Raw genomic sequence first — 15989 nt, 5'->3', positions numbered from 1 at the left:
TTAAGAAAAGAATAGACTTCCAAATTCAAGCCAGGTGAAGCTTTCAACCTAGATGGTTGGGTGTTTAACCATACGTCCCACCAGAGGCTCACTTACTTCCTCTGAAAAACTGTTTTCTTCGCTATGATATCAGCGCATCACCAAATTCGTGGAAACCTTTAGCAACCAACGACTTGAACTTTGGGGGGCATGTTTGGAAAGCAAAGTTGTCGTTAGGTAATACTCCATCTATAAAAACACTACTTACATTTGACTTTGCACAGTTTTATGTTTGCTTGTCTTATTAGCCGTACTTTTTCAGCGAAGGAAAAATATTTTTCTCTCACAATAAATCAGCCAACATTACTTTTCAACCAAGTGAACAGGTGCATATCTTTGGCCACTAGTGTTCGATAGAACACATTCTTTAAACTGCTCAATTTTTTTGAGATTTTGCAACTATTTTCTAATATAGATTTACAGATACATCTACTCTGAAATAAGTGGAGTTCTAGCTATGCTCATGGACAAATACTTGTCTAAGATTTTAAGGTGTGACCAGATCAAAAGAACTTCAGAGTTATTGGTGTCTAAAGATTTTAACGTTTGATAAAATTTTGTCCATATCTTGTTCGGTTTAGACAACAAATTGGAACATATAATAATTACGGTTTTCGAAACGGGCCCATAAACATGAACATTGGCCATTGGATACGCATGACCCTGAAGTCCGAAGGGAAGCTCCATTCAGCGCTTGACGTTGACCAAACAATGGATTTCGCTTTTTTTTTTTTTCTAAAAAATGATTGCGTATCTTGACCATGCAACAGACCTCAGATGCCAAAGTGAAAGGGATTCTCCAGTGGAGCAATGATATATCTAATCTATTTTCGGCCGCGAATCCAATTGTGCTTTAAATTGGATCTAAGGCCTATTCTATCTATTTCCTAAAGTGACGAGAAGTATTTGTTGCCTCACATAGTGCTTCAATTATGCTGTTAGCATAGATTCTCTTACGCTCTTACCAACATGGACGCGGTACCTGCTGCTCCATTTACGCGTGTCCGCGCGCACGTATGAGCCCGTGCCCCTCCGTGCCTCCCCATCCGGACACCCGAGCCCCATCTTGCTTCCCGCCTGCGCTCCGTCTGCTTTTGGCATGCACATACCGCGTAAGTTTCCTGCGCCGCCTCGAACGTCACCAGCATGAGGGAGAGGAGTAAGGGGTGGCGGATGCCCAGCCGACGCCCGGAGGAGGAGAAGACACCGAGGCGAGGCAACAGAAAAGTGACGAGGAAGATACAACACCCGATTTACTTTTGAAACATCGAGATGCACACACTTGCAACATACGTCTGGAGGCAAATGAAACACTTAAAACATGCTTCTGAAACACTTGGAAACACTGAAAAATCATTGCAAAACATACACAATATCTGATAAAACACTTGCAACATATGTGTGAAACATAAGCAACATCCAGATAAAGCACACTTGCAACATGCATCTGAAAATGTAGATGAAACATTAAAAACAGACCTTTACAACATATGTTTACAACCATTGCAACATATGCAACATCTCGATCTACATTTGCAACATTCGCATGAAACAGTTGCAACATACCTATGAAACACCTAAAACATATGAAACATACGCTTGCAACGTGCATTTTCAGCACATCGTAACATATCCTTGCTACTTGGAAGAATGGAGGCTTTGTCGGCGTGTGAAGTTCGCCGGAGACAGTGGCCCGACGGTAGCGGCTACGCGAGGGGGTAGGAAGGCACCAGCCATACGACGCGGCAGGGAGGCAGAGGGCAGCAGCGCGCCGCGCCTTGTAGGCAGGTCCGGTAGTCCGGTGGCCGAGCGTCGCGCCTAGCATGCAGGGCTGGCAGCCGAACGCCGCGGCTCGGAGGCGGCCGCGCACCGCGCCTTGTGGATAGGGCCGACAGTCCGGTGGCCGAGCACTGCTCCTCGGAGGCAGCAGCGAGCAGATAGGAGTGACGAGCGGATAGGAGCAACGAGCGGATAAGAGCGACGAGCGTATTTTTTTTATTAGAAACGGAAGGAAATTTGAAGGCGTTGTTGGGCCGGTCCACTGCGCATCCGAGAGACACGTCCGGACGGGCGGGGACGCACGGACGTCCTGACCCAGCGTTACATGATCCCACCTCGTTATAATTACGATATGGTGGTAGCGCAAAAATGTGATGCCGTAGCTCTGACTTCTGAGAAACTAGTCATTTGCGATCCTTGGACATGGCCTTCTCGTACCAAATGGGTGTATGGGATGTGGCCACCATGGTGAATTATCTGTGATGATGGAGTTAGTCGGTGCCAGCGTGTCTGATGACAAATAATATATTAATTGCTTATTGCTTATGGCACATTCATTATCTTAAAAGTAAGAAAGGGAAGTTCAGGGCCTGTGCAATAAAGTTGGATATGGCCAAAGCGCACGACCGAGTAGAATGGGAAATACTTGCGGAGAATTATGCTGCAGCTCAGCTTCCATGGATGTTTTGTGAACCTGATCATAAGGTGCGTGACAACAGTTTATTTTTCTGTTAAAATTATTGGAGTTTGGACATAAGGCTTCAGGCCTACACGTGGTACTAGGCAAGGTGATCCTATCTCACCTCACCTTTTACTGTCATGCTCAGAAGGATTATCATGTCTCCTAAAATCAGTTGGTCCAGTGTATCTTTCAAGGGGTGTTAGAGTTAGAATACAGTCTCTCTGGATCTGGCATCTTCTCTTTGCGGATTACTGCATTGTTTTCTCAAAAGCGTCGCAAGGAAGGGCAATAGATTGCCGGAGACTTTGGACATATATAGCCGTGGATCTAGACAAATGATTAATCGGGAAAAATCGGCATCTTCTTCAGCAAAAATTGTAGTCATGAGATGAAGGAAGTGGTACGAGTTCTGGACATTCGCAAGGAAGCATTAGTAGAGAAATATTTGGGCCTACCCACCGAGGTAGGCTAATGCTACGAGTGGAGTATTTGAGTACCTACGTGCTCAAGTAAGAGGTACGATTGATGGTTGGTGCGTGAGAGAAGCTAGCTGTGCGGGTCGTGAGGCGCTAATAAAATCTGCTGCACAAGCTGTCCCGGCAAACTTTCATCAAACACTATGATGGCGTTGTGTCTGGACCACCCTTTGAGAATTGAGATGTCTCAAGTGGGGCAGGCAGCCAGGCAAGGCAAGAGCCAAGAGGACGAGAGGGTGCTAGATGACGGCTCCTACTCCTATCAAGTGCTGACGACGTGGCTGCCCGATGGAAGATAAATACATTGGTATAGATTTGTTAAGGAAAAAAAATACATACACAAATACTCTCTCTGTCCATAAATCTCCATCGTTTTAGCCTTCAGCAGAATGACCAAAGAGCAGCAAACAAGCGTCGATTCCCATTTGATCGCCGCAGTCCCTCTTAATGCCCCACGTCCGTTGGTTTGCCACGCTCACGTACGTAGCCAGCGACGAGAGAACGGCCGAAGCAACAAATGCGCAACATGTACGAAGAGTTGCGGACGTACGGGGACGAGGCGAACCCGTGGTCCCGATCTAATACGATGGAGACTCTTGGAAACCTTTTTTTCTCAGAAGATGGAGATGCTTTCCCCCCAGCACGCGCTGCAGTAGAAAAAAAAATAAAGCAGATTCACAGCTTATATATTCCAATTTCCATCCATCCTTGGCTCTCTTTCTCACACTACACAAATTCCTGCAGCTGACTTCAATATTATTCAAAAGTGAATATGCTGTATTCTTTTAAAACCAAAAAAAAATATATAGTTTGAAATATTGGGCCACCAGACAAAAGATAGTTTGAATTAGTTCAAAGCAACATTGGAGATTGTAGTAAGAGGATCCTGGTAACGGGGGAAACGAGGGATTCTTAATTCGCAAAAAAAGAAGAAGAAATAATGAGGGATTCTTATTCAAATTTCTTTTTGAGATTTGTCCAATTGATGAGTCCATGCAGCCAGCTACTGCCGCAAGCTTTGCCACCGTCATGATAGTCATAATTACTTTTGATTTACATTAATTGCGCAGCAACACTCAGTAGTATCCGTCGTGCAATAATCCCAGGCGGTAAACTTGGTATACCCCAACGATATACAGTGCTGCTGGCAATTGCCAAGAGTGCACATTGGCATGTTGTTGCAGACCACTGCAAAATGAGAAGAAGAAAAAAAACCTTGGTCAAGATTAATAAGCCGATATCCATAAACGCTAAGGGTGTGTTTGGTTTGTGGAGTCACCCCATACATCATGAGGTGATGCATCATGAGTTCATCCCATGAATTTTAGTGGAACCAACTCATTCCTCGTGCATATACTAATTATTAGCTTGTGAGGAATGGGGTGGTGATGGATCAACTCATTCCACTCTACAAACCAAATACAAAAGGTGAGTGAGAAGATGATGGACCACCTCGTTCCTCAAACCAAACACACCCTAAGTGTATGATAGTTGACAAACCTTGAACGCCGATTCCTTGCAAAAAGTTGATGGGTGGCAGGTTCAACACCATTGTCGTGGTGATCACCATGAACAATAGAGCCGCCCTAGCAGCAACCTTACTTTCTAGAAGCGCCATGAGAGACGTTGCTTATGCTTTGTTTGTATACTAGTGCATGGCGCGCGCAGCTTTGTTTGTATACTAGTGCATGGCGCGCGCCCTTGCGCGCGTCGGTAGGCACATGGAAGTTCTTCAAGGCGGGCAAAATGTGTTGGATATATAGATTGAAATATGAGTAACAACAGAGGTAAATATGCCTTAAAACTGTATATTTACATATACTCCCTCCGTATAGGATTTAGAAGTCGTTTATGACATGATTGTGCTTACCAAGGAGTCATTAATTAGGAGGTATTCTTCCATGTTTGCCCTTATTAAATAGGGCTACGGGTATCCTCAAGACAACAATCATACGTAGCTCGATTGGTCAGGCGGCCGCGTCTGGAGGCCTGTGGGCAGGGTTCGCCAGTCGAAGCGACGACGGCAAAGCAGTCCAAACTCACGCCCGTGCACCCCGGCGACTTCCTTTGCTACGCGTGGCTATCTTCCCAGAACGACTTCTAAATCCTATACGGAGGGAGTATATGTTGGTGCATAGGTATATATTATACCCGGCTGTTGACACGATAGAGTAACTTGCAGTTTCTATGCCCTCTTTGGAAACTAAAGGATAATGGGATTGACGATCAAAAATACAAACTAAAGTATCAGTACACAGTGGAAGCAAAAATACTTCATCAAAGTACGAAAAATCACATGAATCTTGCTGGTATCATCTAGAGATAGCAACATTAGCAGGTTACAATAACAATTGTTTAAAGGGGGGGGCGTACCCAGTGCAGAGAGCTTCCGCTCTGTGCGGGGTCTGGAGAAGGGTGTCAGTGGCAAGCCTTACCCTCGCCTGTGCAATGCGAGGAGACCGCGCCTCGAACCCAGGACCTTCCGGTCACAGGCGGTAAGACTCTACCGCTTGCATTGTTTAGAAAAGATTAATGTCTGATAAGTTGCCATAGAATTACATTATTTGTACTGGATGATGCTTTATTACATAAATCTTGTGCATGTAAGAAGTAATAGGCAGAAATGGACAATTTACTTCTCAAATCATGGCAGTGCTTAATTATATGTGTGATTCCTTGTTTGAGTATGTAAAAAGAGGGAACACCTAGGTTGCCTAGCTGATTTTTCCATTGCCAATACGATATTCAATGCAAGTATGCCCAAACATTTTTTTTGAACTCTTGGATTATAACACTGAAGCAGCATTTTGCAGGCCAATTTTATTGTACAGTAATATCACTGTTGAGAATATAATTTATAAAAGAAGCAGTATATCAAAATAGAAGCGAAGTTCGTTACCGATTTCTATAGGCATATGAAGTTTGAAATATCTAAAGCGTATTCTGAAGCAATTCATCACTGAATGGCAAGAACCTTGGTTTTCCCTGCGTCATAGTAGAACCGAAACAATAACTCAGAAACACTAAAATTTAGAGTTCACCTAATTCAGATACCAGATCTTGGGCTACATTTAAAGGTGAGTACTATTGCAGGTAAGTTTAGTTTCTATTCAACTGTGTCTGTATGAACATGTTCAATGAATTTAAAACCTGGATTTTGTTCACACAGCTAAAACTAAAACTACCAAAGCAGTTGATTCATAGTTTTAAAAAATAGTGGATTTGGCTATTCTCATTGTATAAGTGGAGTCAATTTGGAACCTGCAGATGTACAGGTGATGAGAACTATATTTCAGGTTCATTTCAAATGACATATAGGAGAAAAATATGCAGTAAATATGAAGCCAAAATATGGTAATGTTGTGCTCCAAATAGTCCCCTAGCATTCACCTGGACATCGATGAACGCGCTCAAATTTGATAGCTGAGCTAAAACATCAAAGTAAAGTTATGAACCGAAGAGAATAGATTAGGAATGCAGGAAGGAGCTTACCAAGATAGTACTACATAGTCGGCTTAGCTGTGCTCCATATGTGCATAGAACAGCGAATCTGATGCTGGTTCAGCAGAGCTGACAAAAAACAGTATGTAGTTCAATTATATTGGAAGTTGAACACATATCTGATTTGAACTCCATCACATTTCTAAAGAAGTTTCTGTTGCAAATGAAACTGTACGGACTTGTACGTTGACAAGCAGTAGATCGTGTGATTGAGTACATGCATGAACACAGTAAACTCGTACATATTTTAAGACCACCATTTTTAAATGGAGAAAGCCATATTAAATTATGACTGCATATCGGAGCACTAATAAGAAACAAAACATCCTGAACTAAACAAAGTATCATTATCTTTTGGACAGCACGGTGGATCCCTAATTCCTTATGGACAATATATACCTATTATTAGTCATTGAAAGTGACCGAATATAATTCTATGAATTCGAATTTATTTTAGGATGGAACTTCTACCTCTCCTGATCAAGGTCAACACCTATAAGCAGCAGCAGGTATAAGATCAACACGTATGGTAGAGACACACCACCAGGCACCGTGCGACACATCTAAAATGGCAGGGATGATGATAGAGCAAAGGAACTCACCAACACACCTTCCAATCTGATTAGATGAATTGGTAGGCCAGCGAACTGCAATGAACAGAGTAATTAGCCTCAGGTGAAGGAATGGTTGTCATGGACATATGCCTGCATTACGGAGCCTAGTAACGTCAGCCTCAGCATACTTTTTTTAGTGGAAAATACAGCAGGGGAGGCCCCCACTGTAAACTTTTTATAAAACGAAAAGAGCAACAACTCTAAACAAGAGGAAACAAAAAGGGAAGCAAGCCCGAGGTGGGCAGCAGAGCTAAACTAGAGCAGCTGTACAAGAAAGGAAGACAGAACTCTTAGCAGAACTGAATCTATGGGCCTGTAGTCTAACTTCTTCATAGAAAGAGCTTTTCTAAGAATCAAAGTACGGCCGGCCTCTGTCAAATATAAAGTTGTTTCTCTGCTTCCAAATCTGCCAGGTAGCAATGATGAAGGTCTCCATAAAAAAGGGATTGTTATGTTGGACCTTGGCTTGCTGCATCATCCGGAAGAAATCCATTGTGAAGTCCCAATTTATACTAAGGTGTTGCCAGCAGGCTTGGCTAAAGGGGCAGCTGAAGAACAAATGAAAAACAGTTTCTTCAACGTTGTTGCTGCATAGAACACAGTTGTAGTTGTTTCCCTGAAGCTTCTGCTTTTTCCTTCTCAGAATGTTCCTTGTGTTTAGTCTGTCCATCAAGAGGAGCCACGAAAAAACACAAGCGTGATGTTCATCTTGGAACTCCAGATGCTGCAACAACTACAATTGTGTTCTATGCAGCACCTGGCTTGCCGCCGCATTCTCCCCGTAGCTGTGCAGCGGAGCCAGCAGCAGCGCCCTCCGCGAGTACACGTACACGTACCCTTCTTGCATGCTTGCTTTAACTGTCTTCACTCGTGAACTTGTGATCCTCTCCTCTGACGCCGACTCTTCCTTCCCAAATCCCAATCCCAGGTGAAATCTGTTCTCCCTCGTCTACAAAATCAAAGGCCACCGAGCGCTGTAACTCTACCTCAGCGACAATGTGAGAGTAAGTTTCTGCCGTGCTGAACTGGAAGCAGTATATATAGGCTAAGGCGAGCAGCAAGATTGCAGCCAACGGTAAGACTTGGTGTGAACTTGCATGATTTTTCGCTTTGGCATCAGTGTCGGTGTCACCATCACCTTCACAGCAACAGCACCCAGGGGAGCCATCCAATGGAGAGGCCAGGAGGTTACCGAGCACTAGGAAGCTAGCTGGGCGTGAGTGTGTTGTTAACAGTGGTGGCTTTCCGGGAATCAGAGGGGCACTAGCTGGTATAGCACCAGATCTTGTCTGCCTGATCATGGGTGTAAAGCAGGATAAAGAGGCTTAGCACACACACATGCAGCAAGAGATGGATTAGAAAAGGGAGGAGATCAGGCACTGAATTATTTGTTAGTGTTGCTCTCTTTTGCAGGCCATGAGGCATGTGGGGGAGGCTGTATCTTTGACCTTTGCTACTCCCTGCCATACTGTGTGGTTCATGACACCGCAACTGAATTATTTCTGAACTTGGGGTCAAACTCTGGTCCAGCCTGACTCAACTCAACTCATGGACATGGTCTGCCTAAGGGAAAGCATAGGGATATGATGATAGGAAACTGGTGAGTTTGACTTCCAAAATTCTGATTTCTTTCCAGATTACGATTATCATAAACTCGCAAGTAGTTGATTGACATCTTGACTACTATACTGACTAAACAAATCAAAGCGGATATATGATAAATGCAATTCTGTCTGTGACACTAGCTAGTGCCTTAGCTTCTTGTATCACTTATAGGAAACATCCTTCAACTTGATAAAAAGAAGGGAGGTGTGAGAAACAATGGTCCAAGAGAGTTGAATTTGACTAGTATGACAGGTGACAGTAACACACACCCATCTTGCAGTGAATCATATCCTCGGGAGCAATCATGAGGCTGTAAAATACTGAGACATGAAGCATGTGGGCACAATGCATGGTGAAACTGACAAAGCAACTAATTACCACTCAGAAACCACGTTGCATTTGCATATGCTGATTGGCTTGTTCTGGAGCGGCCGGACATTAAGCAGAGCTCTCGCAACTCCGATCCTGGATCCTTGCGCGTCACAAGCTTTGCTTGCTTTCAAGGATGGGCGCTGGGTCAGCTCCAACGATGATCGTCTTACTGAGACTTTATCCGTGTCGATCGGTCAACGATCCAGAGCAGCGTAATGGTGGTTTTGCTAAAAGAACATTGAGAATGATCCGCTCATTTGATTCCATAAGACGGTCGCAACTGAAACAGGAGTTGCATTTCCTGAAAACGATAAATCATGGTAAACAGAGAAGGGTTGAATCTCAAGAAAGGATCATTTTCATATGTGACTGTCTCAGTAGTTGCATTTCCTGGAATGTCTAATCCTCCTAAACTGCAGCTTCAGAGTCTTGTTTTCTTTTTGTCTTAGTTTCTCACGAAAGGATCATTTTCATATGTGACTGTCTCCACTATCCAGGAAGCTAAATAATGTTCTGTCACAAGCACACTGGGCGTCTGGGACGATTCAGTGATCAAGTTGTTGGCAAGTACGTGTAAGTCATGATCTTACCTGTAAGTTCCCCGGGTTCAGTCGTTCAGACCCTATCTTTCTCAGGTCTGAGGTCTCTTCCTACTTTGTGCTAACTACAGACTACAGAGTGCAGCCCAAGCAAAAACTGAAGTCTACAGTTGAAGTATAAAAATGAATTAGCCGTAAGTGGATTGCTCGCCTTTTTTCTACCAACTTAAACTACATGCAATTCAATAGGGTATCAGGGCAAGAGTTATCAAGTTTGAATTCTGATGGACGCAATTAATTTAAATAATTACAGCCGACTTCTATTTCTATGTTTGAGGCCTGAGGGAACACATGTGTGGAGGAGTGTTGAAGTATAGGTTAATTGGACACCTTTCTCTCTTTGCCTAAGCTTTTGGCTCAATAGCTACATGGATAGCTGAAAGTCAGGCACATGCAGAAATCAGAATGTGGATGAAAAAAGGACGGGGGCAACGCAAAATCCAGACTCTGAAGAACAAAGTACATATAATATAACTTCCGATGGCCAGAAAGCAATAGGCAAATTCACAAGCAAAATGATAACGAACATTCATTCCGGACTTCGTTCACTGCCTTACACCTCATCCGCTAGGTGCCTTATAGTTATAGATCAAGGATTTTGCCAAATCTCCATGGACCATGGTGTAACAGAACAGACTAAATCATAAGAATGTAAGTACAAAAACAATCACTGAAGCAATCAAATTCCTGTACTTAAGCTCCCATAATCCCGGTAGTCCGGAAATCACGAAGGATTTCAACCAACTCTCGACATACAAACCAAGATCGTAGTGATTCAACACAACACATCATCCGTTACAACATTTCATAATAAGCATTTGGATACATCCATCAGAGTTTAAATAGAATATTACAAACCAAGTTTGAGTGTGCGGAAGCAACATAGTTTGGTACAAAACATCATAGTTTTCAATTATATTGCCAAGTCTGAGTCATGTCCCACAAAAGCATTATCAGGTACGAGAACTAGTAGAGACCGCGCCCAACGGTCTAATCTTCATCCCCAGCTGGGAGAATGCAGTACTTGCAGCAACCAAAGTAGAACTGGTCATCTGCAATAGGTGGGAGATAAACCCTGAGTACGAGAAGGTACCCAGCTAGACTTATCCGTAAAAAACTAGAAATAAAAGACACCAATGATCATGCAAGGCTTTTCAGGTGGGCTAGTTTGACACGGTTGCATAAAAGAGCTTATGATTATAGTAACCAATTTAAACTTAGCATCAAGCTTATCATTATTTACCTGTCCACTAGATTAGCACCTGTACTAGAGCACTCACTTATTAGGAGCAAACAATATTAACCATAGCAGGTATAATAAGGTTGTCATCATCATATCATCAATTCTGAACCATTATGTTATTTAGTGTATCTACATTGGAGATAAGCCCGTCAAGTTCTCACTAACCGGGAGAGACGGCGACTCGAATCAAATTACAACTCAGCTGAGGGGGTATTCCTAACTCTCACCCTAGCATACTTAGTAAGGGTAGCCGTGGGTCACCTTTGGAAAAACTCATGAACCAAATTCGCGGGTTCGATCAGCACCAGCACTCTCAGGGATTACCCTTCTGTCAGGACGATCAGGACTTTTAAATCACCTGCCCTTGGACTCACGCCTACGGCTCACTTCCGAGGCGCACTTTATACTTATCGACTCTCGGCCTGAGTTGAGCTACTCGGCTTCGTGGTCGGTCTCCAGACCCGGCCAACTAAGAGAGAGGCATGCGTTCAACATGAACAGGAAAGGCTCCAAGATTCAGTCCTTAATCGACACAGACGGAGTCACTGCAAACCGGCAAGCCTCCGCCCGGTCTTCATTTCAAATTAAGACTGGTTCTTTTCCACGATAGCAAATATAGCCAACCGTGCCACATGTATCTTCCTATATCTCGTAGGTGACAGGAAATCACCTGACTTCTACCGTGTTAAAGCAGGGCTAAGCACTACACGAGCCTGAGCTACATAGGATTCAGGGTAACAATATCTGGACAAGGATTGGGTAACCAATGCAGCAAGTGTTTGCATCCAACACCTAAAATTAATGCAACAATATATACAATAATAATACTGTAACTGCATTTCGGAAATTAGGAGGCTTAATATGCTCTGGGGTTTGCCTTTCACAAAGTTGCAAGGACGGTGATCCGGGCACTCAACGGCAACCTCGTCTGGCACTTCTCCTGAAGGCTGCACCTCCTGAACCTCCGGTGTCAGCTGCTGCTGTTCGCTCGGTTCCTCGAATTCCAGCAGTGTTACTCCCTCCGGTACACCTATTGCATGCCGATGCACGAGATAAATATCATGGATGCATAAGGAATGACATGATGCTCATGATGAATGAATCACAGTAAGTGTTTACGAAAGCATCACTGGACACTCGTTTACCGAGTAAAATAGCTCTATTCAAATCACTTTAAGCATGTATCTAACTTAACTTAAAGAACAAGATCAACTTACCTAACTTGCATAACCTAAGATAAAGATGCTCATCTTCAGTTAAAGGCCTAACACCTAGGAACATTACCACAAACTTAGAAATAGTAAAGGCATACATAAATCAACATTTAAAGTTTCATATGCACACAAGTAGTCCCTTAATTTAATCACAACAAGAGTTATACAAATCCAAATGACTTGCATGAGGACATTCTGGAAAGCTTATGAAATTCTCTACAAATCATTTGTAAACATCAAAGCATGATTCTTACGTTAACCAAATCGAATTCCAGTAAACCTAGAATCTGTCCAGAAATGACAGGGTTACTAAATTAATTATTTAATGATGATGCAAAAGCATAATTGGACCAAGCCAAGTTAACCAACTTGTTGCACATACCAGAGAAACACTAGAAATATAGTGCCAACTTATAAATAAATTATTTAATATCCTTTTCAAATTTATTTAGTTAATTAAGTGATTAAAGCAATATATAGCAAAACTATTCATAAAAATCTACAAAAATTACAGTAGCTATCTCATGCTTCACATAGACTACCATAAAAATTTCAAAGCCATTGAGCAAGCAGAACTTGCTATATCCAAAATAACATGTGGCATGCCTATTTTTAGCATATTAGGAAACCCTAATGAAAAGTGTCAAGTAACAGATTTCTCATTTTTTCTAGCATCATTCTAGCATAAGAACCTTACTCACCAAATTTTACCTACACTGGATCTATAGAAAAATTATGAAAATTCACACAAGATCCATCCATTGATAATAGGAAATTCTATAACTCAAAAACTACACATGCACTAGCTCTGAAATTTTAACTAGAGCTTCTACTAAGCAAAAATAGATTACCCACAAAATTTCATAATTTTTGGACCACAGAAACTCAAGATAAAATTCAAACAAGTTTGCATGCATCTAAAAACACATTTCAAAGTCCTATTTCATTCATCCAAAATTTCTAAAACATGTGCTCATATAATATTTTTATTAAATACTAGACATTACTAGAAACTCAACAAAATTGGAACCATAGCATTTGGATCTACCAACTAGGAGATACACATTTTTGAATCTATACACTAATCTGTGAAATAATAAAAACAAATAAGAAAACAATCCACTGCTGTTGGGCCGGCCCGAAGGACACGGCGGCCCGCGAAGTGCGCGCTGGCGCGGCCCAGACGCAGCGTGGCCCAGCTAGGCTTCCGCTGCACGCGTCAGCGACTGACAAGGAGATCCGCGCGTCAGTGAGAGAAACAGGGGAGGAGGAACGGCCGATGGCGTAGTTCGTCGCCGGTGGCTTCTCCGGCGAGGTCGGCGATGCTACTACGTTCAATACAACAATGCGCATCTATTGGTGCCCTCAATTGAGTCTAGTGCTGCGGCTACAGGGTTGGCGACGAGCAATGGCGGCGCACGGTCGCGGTAGGGCCGGCTCCGGCGAGATGACGGCGTCGTAGCCCGATAAGGCGACCCTACGAGCTACGGCAGCACTCCTAGAACCTAGCATGAGACAGAGGAGCAATGGCAAGGGCGCGAGGATAGCTGGCCGCGTGGAGCGCCAACTCTGGCGAGGGTAGCCATGGCGGCGGTGGAAGAAAACCGACGATTGGCCCTTACCGAGGCTCGATTGACTCGATTGCACGGTGGATAAGGGAGAGGGGATCACGGCGAGGTGAGGAGCAAGACAGTCGGCGTGTTTTTGTAGTGGCGAGCTCGAATGGCAACGGCGATGCTTGGTAGGAACAGGAGGGGCTACGGTGGCTTCGGTGCTGCGCGCTGTGGAAGCGAAAGGAAAGCAAATAGAGCAGGCGACTCGGTCGGACAGGCGCGCGGGGTGCTCAAGACGCGGCCAGCAGTGCCAGGATGCCCGTGGCGCATGGCCTGCGCGAGCAGAAGGCCGACGACGGGTGGCGCCACGTGGCCAGTAAACTCTGAACCGGTCGGCCACGACGTTACTGAACGTTTTCTGAAAAATCGCGATTCAGTGATCACCGATGATGACTGACAGAGCAGGTTTGACGGTGATTAGCTCCTAATTCGTGACAATCTAGACTATGCCATAGTTAACAAAGTTGATCATCTATATGTGAACTACAACTCTTGTTATTGGAGCTCGAGCTGGTTTGGCTCTGTTAGGGAGATACAAGGTGAAAAAGTTGGGTTCACAAAACTGCAAAACACTTAAGGACTTAGAAAAATGTCTAAGTATGAAATCAGCATGAAATTCTGACTTGTGGGCCATGTTTGAGCTTGTTCTACCCATTTTCATGAAATGATCATAAAACAACTTTTGTTCCTTAATAAATTAGCTACAACTTTGGTAAAGAGTGCACAGCCATGCAAAGTCTCTAAGTTGGACTTTTGAATCAGTCAAACAGTGACACTCCAAAAGGTCAATTCTAGTCAAACCTTCACTTGAGGGCATTTTGGTCATTTTGATCTACATGAACAAGGTTCCAACAAGTAACCTAAGTGTAGTTAAGGTGTAATAGACCATGATCAACCACTTTACAAAATTGTTATACCACTTCTAAAGATCACATGTGATAAAGCAATTAAAACAAGCAATTTATTCATATGTTTCAATTCCATATTTCACATGTTTCATGACCTTGTGGTTATTTTATACTTGTCATATTACTACCATGTTGCCATGTTTCTAGGTATGAGAAACGTAGGTTGCATTCACATGTTACACCATTACTATTCACAACACTCAAGTATGAAACATACACAATTGGAAAATGTTGCATATGCATGTTTCAGTAACAAAGGCATGATGAGATAGATGATGCACATGTTTATGAAATGAAATGCAATTAGTAGAAGCCAAACACCAAGGGTGTTACAGCCCTCCCCCCTTAGAAAAACTCGTCCCGAGATTTGGAAAGCGTACCATTTAGTATAGAAAGTTGGATGATTTTCCTTTAAATAATCTTCCCGCTCTCAGGTTGCATCCCGTTCACTATGATTACTCCAAACTACCTTGTATAACTTAACTACTCGTGTACGAGTCACTCTTTCTTGAGTATCCAGGACTTGCATGGGCTTTTCCTCATAAGAAAGATCAGATTTCAAGTTGACTTTCCTTGTTGCTATTCTTTCCTCAGGAATACGAAGACACTTCTTCAGCTGGAACACATGGAATACCGAGAATATAGCTCCCATTTCACATGGTAGATCGAGTTTATAGGCTACTCTTCCACTTTTCTCGATAATGCAGTAAGGTCCAACATATCGAGGCTCTAGCTTCCTTTTAATTCCAAAACGTTTTACTCCTTTCATAGGGGATACCTTCAGATAAACATGATCACCTACTTCAAACTCAATAGGTTTTCTTCTCTTGTCAGCATAGCTCTTTTGTCTAGCCTGAGCGGTAGTCATATTCTTCTGTATAGTTCGAACTTGCTCTTCGGCTTCTTTTACAAAGTCAATACCATAGAATCTTCTTTCTCCGGGTTCCACCCAGTTCAAAGGAGTTCTACACTTTCGGCCATAAAGAGCTTCAAAAGGAGTCATTTTGATACTCTCTTGATAGCTGTTGTTATAAGAGAATTCAGCAAGAGGTAACCAGTCCTCCCAAGAGCCTTTGCAAGAGATAAGACAAGCTCTAAGCATGTCCTCAAGAATTTGATTAACACGCTCAGTCTGTCCTGATGTTTGTGGATGATAAGCAGAACTACGGATTAGATGAGTGCCAAGGTTCTGATGTAAACACTCCCAAAAGCGAGCCATGAATTGCGGTCCTCTATCAGAAACAATGGATTTGGGTACACCATGGAGACGTACCACTTGTTGAAAATAAATCTCAGCATAATTGTGCGGGTGATATGTAGACTTGACCGAAATAAAGTGAGCGG

At 43.1% G+C, this 15989-nt stretch overlaps 1 long non-coding RNA gene across 1 annotated transcript; it reads right to left on the bottom strand.

Moving 5' to 3' along the window:
* Positions 1 to 3905: 3905 nt before the first annotated feature.
* Positions 3906 to 8081, bottom strand: LOC136463503 (uncharacterized). Its single transcript, XR_010761031.1, has 4 exons — positions 7080 to 8081; positions 6469 to 6546; positions 4477 to 5961; positions 3906 to 4164 (listed from the first exon to the last, which is right to left on the bottom strand). It is a non-coding gene; the product is annotated as an uncharacterized lncRNA (long non-coding RNA).
* Positions 8082 to 15989: the final 7908 nt, after the last annotated feature.

The sequence above is a fragment of the Miscanthus floridulus genome, chromosome 7 (genome assembly GCF_019320115.1).
Source record: "Miscanthus floridulus cultivar M001 chromosome 7, ASM1932011v1, whole genome shotgun sequence".
Classification (NCBI taxonomy): Eukaryota; Viridiplantae; Streptophyta; class Magnoliopsida; order Poales; family Poaceae; genus Miscanthus; species Miscanthus floridulus.
Note: the sequence above shows the minus strand (reverse complement) of the source record. Positions and strands in the feature narration are given on the sequence as shown.